A 13,200-nucleotide genomic window follows, 5' to 3' on the forward strand; every position below is an offset into this window, starting at 1 on the left:
GCTCCAATTCAGGTCATGGGTTAAAGTCCCTCAGCCTCCTGCTGAGACGAGTCAAGTTATGGAACAAAACGTCTACATTTCAAATCCTTTGACACCATATGTGCCCGGTGGTCCTCAGCACAGAACCCTACTCACCATTCCACAGTCTTTTCTGTCTGTCAGGGCTCTGGAACAATCTCCCTGAGGAGAAACCAACTCGTTATCCTCTTTTAAATCTCTCTTAAAGACACATTTTCATACATGTGCATTATCCACCCCTGATCTAACCGTCTATTTAAATGTCTTAAACTTTTTTTTTTATCTGTAACATTTTTATATTTCTGTATCTGAGTTCTTTTGCTGTGGGATCTGCAAATGGCTTTTAACTGCTTTCTATTGGTTGCCTTCAATTTTCCATTTTTAACTTGTAAACCTTGTAACTGTGTTTTGGTGATATTTTAAGTTTATTATTATTAGTATTTGAAGTGATTGACAAATAAGAGACTAACGATACAGATGCTTCCATATAAATCACTGAATGGTTTGATGAGTCATATATATAAAAGTGTCAGACTTTGCTTTTCATCACTTTTCATCCAATGCAAGAAAGAACCAGATGCTCAAGTAGATGGGGGCAACTGGTTTCCACTGTTATTCACTGAACCTCATCAACAACAAGGCAATTCAAAGCTCTTTGAATAATTTTAAAAACAACAAACAATTAAAAAAGTTTAACTGTAAAGCTTAACCATCATATCTCCATGCATCTGAATCCTGATGAGCTGATGCTGCAGCATAGTTCATATCTGCAAAGTATAAAAAGCATGAGAGGAGTTATTCGGTCTCTCTGGGAGGTGGGTTGGTCTGACAGATGACCACTAGATGGCAGCAGTGAGATGCTCCTTTCTCTCTGTTCATGTTGATGGTGGCCGTTAGCTGGGGTTGTTGGTTCAAACCCCTGGTGAAGCAATGACAGGCAGTTACCCGAAGTACAGTTCACGGTGTTTTGTCTCTGTCCAATGGAAATGTGAGATTTTCAGTTGTGCTCTTTAATTTCTGTCAAAATACAAACCTGAAGCCAACTCAAATCCGTCATAACTTATTTTTATTTTTAGAAATTAAAGGCACATTTACATGTGTGCCTTTAAACCCTGAATAAAACAAAATTATATTGCTGCTATTGTTCTTTGTAATGCAATAACTTCTGTTTGAGTCATCCATGCAGGAAACCAAGCAGCCTGTCCTCGGCCCGAACGGAAATCCCTGCTAATCTCATGTCTGTATCACAGTGAAACATGATTCAAAGCACAATACAGTAAAATTAACCGGCAACACCATGTATCACACTTTGTAGAAATAATATTGTGTTAATAATATATGACACCAAGTTAAATGAGGTGACAATAACCTGGTCAAAATAATCATGTGGATAAGACTCAGATCTTTGAACAATGGGCTTAATAAATGATTATTTCTAATGGAGAGTAAAAAAAAAATATATATTTTCCATCTTCAGGTAGAAGTTGGAAGTGTTTATGACACTTTATTGTTTTTCACAGAATAACACAAATATATAATTTAGATGCACAGACTCAGGCATAGATATCCTCATATTATATCATATCACGTAGAACTCAATCCTCTTCTTCATCGTGGTAAATGATCCCATTCCTGTTCACATATATCCTGGTTCCCCTTCACGGTGTCGTATGATGTGTCAATTACCAAACCATTGCAATGGTACACTCATACTTATTATTATTATTATACAACAACAATAATAATAACAACAACAAGAATATAAAGACAAAGTACAAAGTGCACAACAGTACACAACAGAAAACAATAGAGTTAATCATAATTAATAATACACATGTTTTGATGTATTGCATTATACATAATTGTTTCTAGTTTACGTTTGAATTGGATAATTTAATTTAATAATTTTTTTGAATAATAAAAGCTTTCTTTTCAAGTTATGAGCATCACATCATTTTTGTTTACTTCTCCCCAAAGAAATGTTGACACGTTTTAAGGCATTTCAATTTAGATTTGTGCATTTATTTAGATTGTTATATCATTTTATTTCAAATTAAAAAAAATAAAACAGCTTCCTCTACAACGTAGGAATGTGAATCAATTCTTAACTTTCTCCCAAAATGTAAATGTTCATTTTAATATTGTAATATGAATTCATGTTTTTATTTTAATCCAATTTGTCTTATTCTGGTTTCATTTACTTTGTTTATCAGCTTTATTCGACTTTATTTTATTCTCTTCGCTCAACGCGGTGCGCGTGTCAGCCAATGGCAGGCGGGTGCGGCGGGTGACGTCAGACGCAGGGGGCGGGTCCTCGCGGCACGTACGCGGCGCTCGGCGCTCCGCTTCATTGACGCGGCTCCGCGGGTCAGACACGGTGCAGGCGGGAGAGAGGGCGAGCGAGCCGGGCACAGGAAACTCCACACAGACCCCCCAGCTCCAGCAGCTCCAGCAGCTCCACTCCGCGGGACCTCAGCCACAACTTTACCACCGCTTTATCCCCGTCAGCGGCCCCGGAGGACAGCCGCGGTGCTCGCTCTCGGAGCCGGCGGTAGGTGCGGCGGCGCGGGGCGAAGGTAGGCAGGCAGGGAGGGAGGGGGCGATCCCCGTGAGGGAGGAACCGTTGAACCGGAGAACCGGAGAGGAAGGTGACGGTTCGTCCGAGGGGGAGACGGAGACACGCGGACCGGCAGCGACGAGGACTCGGTTCACGGACTCAGCCACAGGTCGCTCCCCCGCCAGCAGCAGCAGCGGCACCGCGGCGGAAGAAGCGAAGTGCCGGCGGGTCATGCGGATTCCTCCGGGTCGCTTCTCGGAGCGGTGAGTCGGTACCAGCCGAGAAGAAGACGAGAACGAGGCAGAAGAACCAGAAGAACCGCCCCGGACCCGTGTCTTCCAGCTCCGGCGGTCCGTCCCAGCGGGAAGAGAGCCACCATGTCCCGGAGGAAGCAGAGCAAACCCCGGCAGATCAAGCGTAAGGAACAAGTTCATTAGCTGCTTGTTGTGCGTCGCAGACGCGTGTGTGTGCTTCTACCACGTGTGTGTGTGTGTGTGTGTGTGTGTTTATATGCAGTGTGTGTGTGTGTGTGTTTATATGCAGTGTGTGTCCGTGTGTGTCCAGCGGAGCTTTTCTGACCCGTGAGTCCGACACAAAGTTGCTAGTGTCGGCTGTAACCGGCCTGTGAACCCGGGGCGAGCACCTGACCCGGACCCGGTGGGTTCATGGCACAATGTGCGAACACAACCGGGACTCGAACACACAAACACTTTGACAACACCGGAGAACTAAACGCGTCAAACTGAGGTTTCTCTTAGAATAAACCTCCTTAGAATAAAACCTCTTCTCCGCGTCCACGTGACACCCGAGGCCGTTGTTTTCACTTGAACTTCCTCCCGGAGCCGTTTCTCCTCCATCGGGTCCCGCGCAGTGTGCCAGTGACCCGGTTCGAGCGGGGTCAGAACTCGTGTCCTGCAGCTCTCTGTCCGGTTGGCAGCTGCTTCTGAAGCCGCCGCCGCCGCTTCCTGTTTCATTCTGTTGTGGAAACGTCAGTGTTCTCTGAAGCAGCCGATGTGCGCGCAGATAACGCAGCGATCCGATGTGAGGCCGAGATACAGATTAAAATTGGATCTTTTTTTATTTGTTTTCTGTCTGAGCCGTGCAGCGCCGCCCGCCCCCCCCCCCCCCCCCCCCCACGGGCTTTTCACTTCTCTTTCCCAGCGATGGGGCGTCAGATACGGGGCCTGGCTGATCCTCGCTGCTGATAGCTGCTCACAATCGGATCTTTTCTTTTTTCATCCGTCCCTTTAACTCAATAATGCGTCTTACGGCCGCTTGGAACGTCCCTCGTCTCGGTCTGGTCTCCTGGAGAGAGCTTCCTGTTTATAGAGACGTGTGAAGGTTTATCGCTGCAGAACCGATGCTCCCAGTTTATATAGAAAACACATTAATCATGTATGTTGTGCTCGTTGCGAATCTACTGTGAATTCACCGGAGTTCAGAGAGAAAAGTGTGTATATTTGGAAATTGAAACCATGACATCACAGTTTGTTTTAGTAAGTTTTTATCACGTTAATAATAATAATCTTGACATCGTGTTTCCTGAAACCTGCTGTTTCAAAAAGCTAAATCTAGCATCACATTACTTTAACACAGTTTAATGTGATTTTTTTGAGTTGACACTTATGATAGGATCCTGAGTTTAAATCTGAACTCAAAGAAATATTGAATCTACAAAGTATTTACACAGATGTTTCTAGTGGTCACAACAAGTCCAGAGGAAGATATGAGTGTTTCCATCAAGCTACTGAAGCACTTTTTCAAACATGACCTCCGTAAAGAGTCTGGAGATTTGGGTTCGGACATTTCTGGAGTTGAGGTTTTGTCCCTGTGAAGCAGCAGCAGGAGATTGTTCCGGGTCAGACTCGTTCACAACAGCAGGAACGTGTGGGGAACATCCAGCAGCAGGAGGCCGGACACGGCGTTCGATTCCTGCAGGGTTTGTGTTCACAGCCCATCCACACCGGCAACAAGCTCGTGTTCCAAGTGGACGTCTTCGTCTTCTACGTGTACGGCTCCTCTTCTTCGTCCTGAGATATGTGTGTTGTTCCAGTTTCACGTGTTAGAAACCTCGTCAACACGTCCACTCGGTTCTGGTTTCAAAGCCCTGGGTTGTGTTTCAGTCTGGACACAGAAATCACTCGACTCCCAGGAGAGAATACCAGAATACTCAGAATCTCTACAGCAAATGTTAACCTTATTGAGTTAAGTAGAGTTAGTTTGAATTAAGTTTGGTCCAGATTATCTTCCTGAAGATGTTCAGCGTCGGTAGGACCTTTTGAAATAGTGTCAGTTTGCAGATGATGAGGTGAAGTCCGTTCAGAACCAGAGGATCCAGTTCCCTCACTGCCTCTTCGTGTTGCCCCTGGATCCACTGACCATGTGTGTGTGTGTGTGGCGATCAGGTGAATCTGCTGAGGATTTCTCTGGATGACGTTTTTTCTGGAGCGCCACGAGGAGCCTTTACCGTTTGTCACTTCCTGCTTGTCCATATCTGTTTCCATAGAGAGGCCTATCAGCTGTGAACTCCCAGCAGACACCTCCACTGAAGCCAGCAGCGAGGCCTGGAGATGTATTCCAGACCCCGGGGCTGATAAACCCAGGCTAGACTTGGCGTGTATGCAAGAGAGAGAGAGTGTGTGTGTGTGTTTGTGTCCGTGTGTGTACATGTGTGGGTCTCTGGGGTGTCATGGCCGTCTTTATCAGTGCTCCTGGTCCACCGTGCTTCCCCGTGCACCGGGTCCCGGCTGCTGTCGAGGCCAGTGAGGCTCTCAGCCCCGTGACTCTCTTGTGATTTGGCAGACATTTTGATAGGAGGGAGTGAGAGTGATAAGGACTTTGTTTGGCTGGGGTGTGTGTTTGTGTGTGTGTGTGTGTGTGTGTTTGTGGGGGGGTTCAGCCGAGGTAGGGGGGTGGTGGTGCCACCTCCACCACCACCAATACTACCATTACTACTCATGCATTGTGTCCACCATGTTGTTTCCAGCTTGCTCATACTGATATGACAGATGCCAGCCGGGTCACAGGGTTTTATTATCGCAGTAATACAGCCATGACTTCCTGTTTGATAATGATTCATACGACTCATTAATGCTGTTTGACATTGTTCAACTGATGGTTTGTTCTCACTGGTTTCTTCACTCCTCCAGCTGGGATCCAGTTTTTTTTTTTTAAATTAAACTGCTGTTAATGCAAAGTCAGCGGCGCCTTCACAGTAAAATCTGTAAAACAGTAACTTGTTGTCTTTTGTAAACAATGACGCAGACGTCGTCGTTCTCTTCCTGATTGGTTCCCATCAGTCACCTGACTCCACTGCCAGCGGTAAAGAGTCGCTAACACTTAATACCAGTAACAGTTCCACCTTGTCGCAGGACCAGTGTTAATAAATGTGTTCTCAGGTGTGTGAGTGTGGACACGTGATGAGCTGGAAAGTATTTGAACGTCTAGTTTCAAACTTTTCATCACATGATCACGTCCTGTCCTCATCATACGTACGCTGGACACTGATTGGTTAACGGATTGGTCTCTGTCAGAGCACACCATGTTACTTTTGGTATGTTTATGCATTTATTCTATTATTCTATTTATCTATTTCATGATCAGAACATTTTAAAGTTCTCATGTTCTGTTTGCCGCGTATGTTTAACTGCTCCCACCAGTTGTTTGTCTTCTTCTCTTGTTAAAGACTCTGTTATAATGACCTGGTCTGAAAATCCTGTTGTTATTATTAAGTGAGTTGGTGGATAAAGTTTTTTTTTCCAGTTAAAGTTAATTCTAAGTCAGTTGTCATTTATGTAAAAGGATCTTCTGTGGAGCTGGTGGTAGCCTGTGATGACGAGGAGGTGACAGGTGCTTCCTGCTGCTCAGTCAGTGGATCATCAATCTAAACTCAGTGGGGGGGTAATGAATTATTTAATCAGAAGATTCCCTGAATTCAGTATTAATTAAGTACTGGATATTGTTCCTTGTAACCGTAGGAAGTTTTATTTTGGCACCAGTTCAGACTCAAACAAATTTCAAACTGGTATTTCTTGCGCTCCCCCCCCCCCACAACTGAAGTCGTTTGTCAGTGTGAAGCTTTCACTCCTGGTTCTCTGCCCTGAAATAACCTGTTTTAAAAAAGAAAAACACAGAAAAGCAACAGTTAACAGCAGCAACACCCCCCCACACCCCACACCACCCCCCAAACAACAGAGGTGTACATTAAGACAACATTGCCTGGATCTTCTTGGATCCCCCCCCCCCCCCCCCCTCCTTCCCCACGACAATGGATTGAGTCCAGGGTTTTCTGGAGGCCCAGAGCAGAGGAGGAGAAGGGGGTGTTTGTGTAGCAGATAGATATTTGTCTGTGTCTCTTTGTGCGTCATCCTCCCCAACGGTTGGTGATCCTTCAGCCTGATAAGGCGTCTCTCCTCGATGGGGAGATAGCAGGCAGGCAGCCCACTGAGGCTGGATCCCTGGGCTTGTATTTTGGCGGTTGAGATGGGAGACGTGATAAAACTTGGCGGCGATCGCTCCCGCTGATACGGCAGAAAGCAAAAGAGAGAGGGAGAGGGGGGGGGCAGATGGAAGGAGAGATGGAGGATGGAGGGCACATTGTAATTACATCTGGCATGTGCATGCCATTTTCCCAGCGTTGTCATGATGTTGTTGGTGGTTTTGTTTGCGATTGGCTGGGGGGGGGGGGGGGTGGATCTCCTGATAATTAAAAGAAGAGAAGGAGCGGAGGGAGAGCAGGAGAGACAGACATGTGCTGTGATAACAGGGAGGAGAAGAGGAGGAGTGGAGGTAGATAGTGGGAAGAAAGAGATAGAGAGGAAAAAGTGTGTGGAATACATAACTGGTGGATGAATGTGGTGTGGTGTGTTTTTAATGGCAGCCCAGCCAGCTGCTCCCCCCCCCCCCCCCTCCTGTGGAGATGCAGGAGGCTGATAAGGAGGCCTGCTGATCACAGGGAGATAACGCTGCAGATCCTCGCTGCTGATTGGCCGGCTGTGTGTGAACGCTCGGTGCCTGTGACATCAGCGCTGGAGCTCAGAGGTCAGCATGAATAATACGCTGCCTCCCACAGCTCGGAGCAGGACGTCTGCTGGGGCCAGACAAGGAAACCACCACACTCACCTCCTCCTCTCCACACTTCCTCCTCCTCCTCGCCACGTTTCCTCCTCCTCTTCTCCTCTTCTTCTACACCTTCTCTTCATTTTCCTTTTTTAGAAAACAATGAGTTCACCTCTTTGAAGCTCACAGAGGAGCAGGATTATTTAATGTTTGGTTAAAAGTTGTGTTTAGTTTAATGTGTGTGTGTGTGTGTGTGTTTCTCTCTGACCAGGCTGAGGTCACGTGATCGGTCTATGGACACACAGTCGAGAGATTAATTCATTCTTTGTGAGCCAAAGTGAAATAAAACACACAAGCACGTCTAAATTCCACCGACATACACACAAACGCACACCCAGAAGACTCACACAGTGCCTCTGTGGGTGCTTTCCACTGTGTGTGTGTGTGTGTGTGTGTGTGTGTTCTCTCCTTCTTTGTTCTGCTTTTAGCTTGATGTGAACTTTCGATAAGCCGCGGGGCCTGATCTCCGGTGCAGATAGAGATGGCCAAGTGAGATTAGAGTTGTTATCAGGCAGGAGCAGGCCGGAGCTGAGGCTCCACTGCAACAACAACAGGCCCAGGCAGCAGCAGCCGGGGCTCGGACCCTGGCAATCAGTCACAGCCCTAATGGGATTAATGTTGTTGTATAATTAGATGATAGGTGTGAATGCATTTCTTTTCTCCCTCAATCTTTCTCCCCCCCACCACCCACCCACCGTGTCTCTCCCCCCTCTCCTCCCTAACAAGCATTGTCATTGATTAATTTAATTAGAATTAATACCACGTATTACTCATCTCAGATCCTGTGTACGATAAGCGCAGACATGTTGGGAAATTTTTGGTGTTTCGTCGATGACTATCTCCAGGGTGGTTTTTGTCTTTCAAGTGATTTTTTTTATTTTTATTTAAACCTTCTTCTCTGGTTGAGGCGTGAAACATGAAGTGGGAGGGGGAGCCGGGGAGGAAAGCAGCAGCATCAGCAGGATGACTCGCTCTGCGTTGATCTGACAGATATTAAACTGGTGAGATGGTGACTGATTGGGCCTCAGACGATTCTCATGCTCGCGATCAGATAGCGTCATGTGTGAGCCGCATATGACGGCAGTCGGTCAGACCCACGCACGCACCCAGCAAATGTTGTGTGTGTGTGTGTGTGTGTGTGTGAACGGGGTCATGGTCAATAGTGTGTAGGTCCTGTGTGGCCGACACACTATTGAACTTGACTTGTTAAAAATGAGCCTTTGGAAAGCGGCAGTTCTCAGGTCAGTCAATCAAGAGGAACGTGGAGGTTCTGCTCCTGTTGACGGGTTTGTGTTACTGTGTGTTTGCACTGTGGCCGATGGAGAGTGTGTGTTAGTGTGTGTGTGTATGTGTGTGTGTGGTTGGACCCACCAAAGGGGGAAGCGGGCAGGGTTACAGAGGAAACACCATTTGTGTTCAGTGTGTGGATGAGTTATTACTCTTTCCTGCTATTTACCCAGGGGACCGCCTCGTGGTGAATTATGGTTCCTCAACGCGCCGCCGTTGTAAACGCTTTCACCTTTGACCTTGGAGCTGACGCCTCCTCGCGGGGGGGAGAGGAGAAATGCCACTTTCGACCACTGGTAGCGTAATCTACGTCCGAACTGTTTGCTCGAGTGGTAATTACCACCGGGCCGGCTCCTCCCGGGAGCTCGGCGAGGGCTTAACTCGCGGCCGTCACGCTCTCCATTAGAGCCGGCGGATGTTTGACCTGAGTAACCAAAGTGTCCGTGTCTTCTCCTCTCGAGTCGCCGTCCAGCTGACGTGTGACAAACACACACGAGCGACCATCGGTGTGTCAGGGACGTGTGAGTGGACTGAGCATGAAACCTCACTCAGTCAAAACGTGGAACCCGTGGCTCTGATCTGTGGTCCGGACGGCTTTGTTTGTGTGTGTGTGTGTTTGTGTGCGTGTGTGTGTGAGAGAAAGAGGCAGCCAGTGTTATGACAAGGCCCCCCCCAGCGGCAGAGATAAGACAGACCATTTGCTCCTACTGTGCAGAGCGCTCTGTTCCAGGGTGTAAAGGCAACCTGGGCAAACAACACCACCTGACCTGCTTTTACAGCCACACACACACACACACACAATCACACACACACAGAATTCACAACCGCCCCGACAATTAAATGCAACCGAATTCACCGAATCACTGATATTAAAACCGAACAAACAGACAAAGAGTCAAAGGTCGTGGCAGCCTGACAAGACGGGGGGGGGGGGGGGGGGGCGGCTGTGTCACTGCCTCTAAAGAAAATAAGATCGTGACACACACTCGTACACACAAAGACACACATTCAGTCGCAGCGACCTTTGAACCCGGGAGCACCTGCTCTTGTTCACTTGGCCTCAGACTGAAAGAAAAAAAAAAAGCCTCATGTCACTGCTGCTGGGAAAACTTGTATTTAAGTGGTTTTCTGCCAGTTAACTGCTGATGTGCATTTTAAAATCCTTCAGAATAAAATACAGGCATTTAGGGCTTTGACATTTATCTTCCGAAAATAAAAGTGACAATCTCAAATTTCTTGTTTTGTTCCACGAGCTGTTATATTTTGTGTCTGAGTTGAAGTCATCTACTTCCTGGTTGTTTGTCTTTGAGTCGGCAGGTTTATGCAAAAACTTCGGGACAGATTTCCATAAAACGTTGTGTGGGACAGGAAAGATCAATAATATGTTGTGTGTCTCCGGATCAGCGGACGGATTCAGGTCTTTGCTTAATATTGCGTGAGAGGGTGTTTTTATGACATTTGTGTTGATTTCTCAGAGAATAATAAAGTGTGTTTCATGTGGTGCAGCGGTTGGGCCTTATAGTTTTACAAGAAGTCAGTTTCTAGTTTTACTTCTCACTCAGTAAACATGAAGGAGTTTATGTCTCAATCTCTAGTTTCAAGTCGCTGATGTTCATTTAGTAAATTAAGATAATTCAGCAGCTGGTACCATCCAATGGGTACGGGTGGGCGTGTCCTCACCCTCCGACAGGCTCCACCCCCCCAAATCCAAGATGGTGCCGGAGACAACGGATCATTATGGAGTAAAACGTGGCTGATGACATTTTGAACTTATTTAAGAGAGTTCGATTTTCCTTTATTAAGTGAAGGGAAGGATCCAGGTCTCTATGAACAGTTAAGTCCAGTAGAGGAGGAGTTGGTTGAGGAGGAGGAGGAGGAGGAGGAGGAGGAGCCTCTTGGGGGCCGCAGACAGACGAGGTCTAGACCAGTGGCTCCTACCACCACACACACACACACGCGCGCGCACACACACACAAACACACACACTGATGACCTGCACACTTGATCATTTTCAGGCCTTAAAAATCCTCAGGAAACGTTTTTATTAAAATCACATGTTGTGACCGAAGCACCTGAGTCTGTGGTGGCTGCAGTTCCTCCGGCTGCCAACAGAGGACGATAAAACTCATTAAGTGGTTTCTCATGTTAAATTTACTGTTTATATGTTTGATTACATTTATCAATGTGAGACAGAGCCGGGCCTCGAGTAACGTATCAGTCTTCCCCCTCTTCCTGTGTCTCACTATCTCTCCCTCTGTTTCTCTCTCTCTGTCACTCGCTCTCCCTCTGTTTGTCTCTGTCTCTGTCTCTCTCTCTGTTTGTCTCTCTCTCTCTCTCTCCCTCTGTTTGTCGCTCTCTCATTCTCTGCCTCTCTCACTCTATGTTTGTCTCTCTCTCACTCTCTCTCTGTCTCTCTCTCCCTCTTTTTGTCTCTCTCACTCTCTGTCTCTCTGTTTGTCACTCTGTCTCTCTGTCTCTATTAGTTTCTCTCTCTCCCCCCCTCTCTCTCTCTCTCTCTCTCCCCCCCCCCTCTCTCTCTCACAGTGTGTACATTATGACTCATGTGAGTCAGTAGTGCTGCAGTGATCCGGGCCTTTAGATTGCTTTGTGCTTGTGTAAACCGTGGTGCTCTGGCTCCCTGACTGATAAGTGAGCTGCCAATCAAATGGTGGTGGTGTGTGTGTGTGCTTGTGTGTGTCTTTGCAGTGTGTGTGCAGTGGTGTGATAGGTGTGTGTATCTGGCCTATGCTCCCAGACTACATGGTATGTGTGCCACAGGTGATCAGAAAATCACATTTGCAGCATTTAATATAAATCAGTAAATTAGTTCAAATGTTTAGTTAAATTAAAATCAATCCAACTTTAATCACCTTCACAGCTCAGTGCAGCTCAGACTGAGCTGAGCTGAAAATAACACCAATAAACAATGTAAAAATAATATGTACTTCTTGGGGCAGATGCTGATATTAATAATAATTCCAGTACTGATATTAAGATAGTTAATAGCCAGTTATTAATCCTTTGTTATATTGCTAATGATGAAAATTGTATTGTGATGTTTTATTTCCCCACCCTATACCTGAATTACCCGTTTAATATATTTATTATGTCTTATAGTTGAATTAAACCTTACAGGAGTAAATCCCTTTTTGGAAAAATTCATATTTTAGATTATTCATATCTATAATGAAACGTCCTCATCAAAATAATCAAGATATTGATATATTTAAACTTTGCAATTCATGAAAATGATTGCTATTTATTGATACGGTTTTCATGCCCAGTCCTACCTTAATAAAAACATATTTAATATGTCTTATATTTAAATTTAGCTTCATCTGACCTCACAGGAGAAATGGACTAATTTGAAATGAGAAGAAAGTTGATTTTACAGCTGAAACAAGATCGTTTGTTTCTGCAGTGAAACGACCTCATCAAAGCCTTTTCAAAATAAATCTACACTGCCTCATTTGTGTTGTTTGAGACCTGTGGGGGGGGGGTGGTGGGGGGACAGATTCACGTTTCACTGTCTGTGTGAATGAATCTCCAGCGATCTGTAGAACCTCAGATTAATGAAGCTGTAACATCATTTCTAATGTGAGCGAGCAGAGAAGCAGGAAGTGGGTTCAGTGCAACACAGATATCAGCTGTTTGTTATTTATATAAACTATTATATTTGCTTCTTACATCTCTCTTTTAAATCACCTCCTCTCAACCCTCCGCTGTTATTTTTTCTCCACTCTCTTTATCTCTCCCCTTCTGCCTCCACTTCTCTATCACCCCCTTCTTTTCTTCTACCCATCCGCCCCCCGCCCCCCGCCCCCCCGCCCCCTGTCTCCAGCCAGACCCCTAGCCTTGGCTAACCAGGTCTTGGCAGTATGATAATGTGGAAAGTTGAACTGGCCCCATTACAGCGAGGCTGATGGTAGGGCCGATAAGGCCGTTGATAATGGGTGCAGATAGCGCTGACACAGCGGTCCAATAGCCGAGCCCTGCCCCCCCCTCCTCCACCCCGCAACCCCCACCCCCCCATTATCATTCCTGCCCACCGATGGGCTCCCAGAACGCTATCTCCTCTCCATTTCCACTCCTGCGACAGATAAGAATGGAAATACTGACTTCATAGCTGACTGATTAAAGTGTCTGCCTTTCTTGATAATACACAGATAAATTATGTTTTTTTCCCCCCTCTTCTTCTTTTTCTCTCCCTCTCTCTATCT

Source organism: Pleuronectes platessa, chromosome 7 (assembly GCF_947347685.1).
Source record: "Pleuronectes platessa chromosome 7, fPlePla1.1, whole genome shotgun sequence".
Classification (NCBI taxonomy): domain Eukaryota; kingdom Metazoa; phylum Chordata; class Actinopteri; order Pleuronectiformes; family Pleuronectidae; genus Pleuronectes; species Pleuronectes platessa.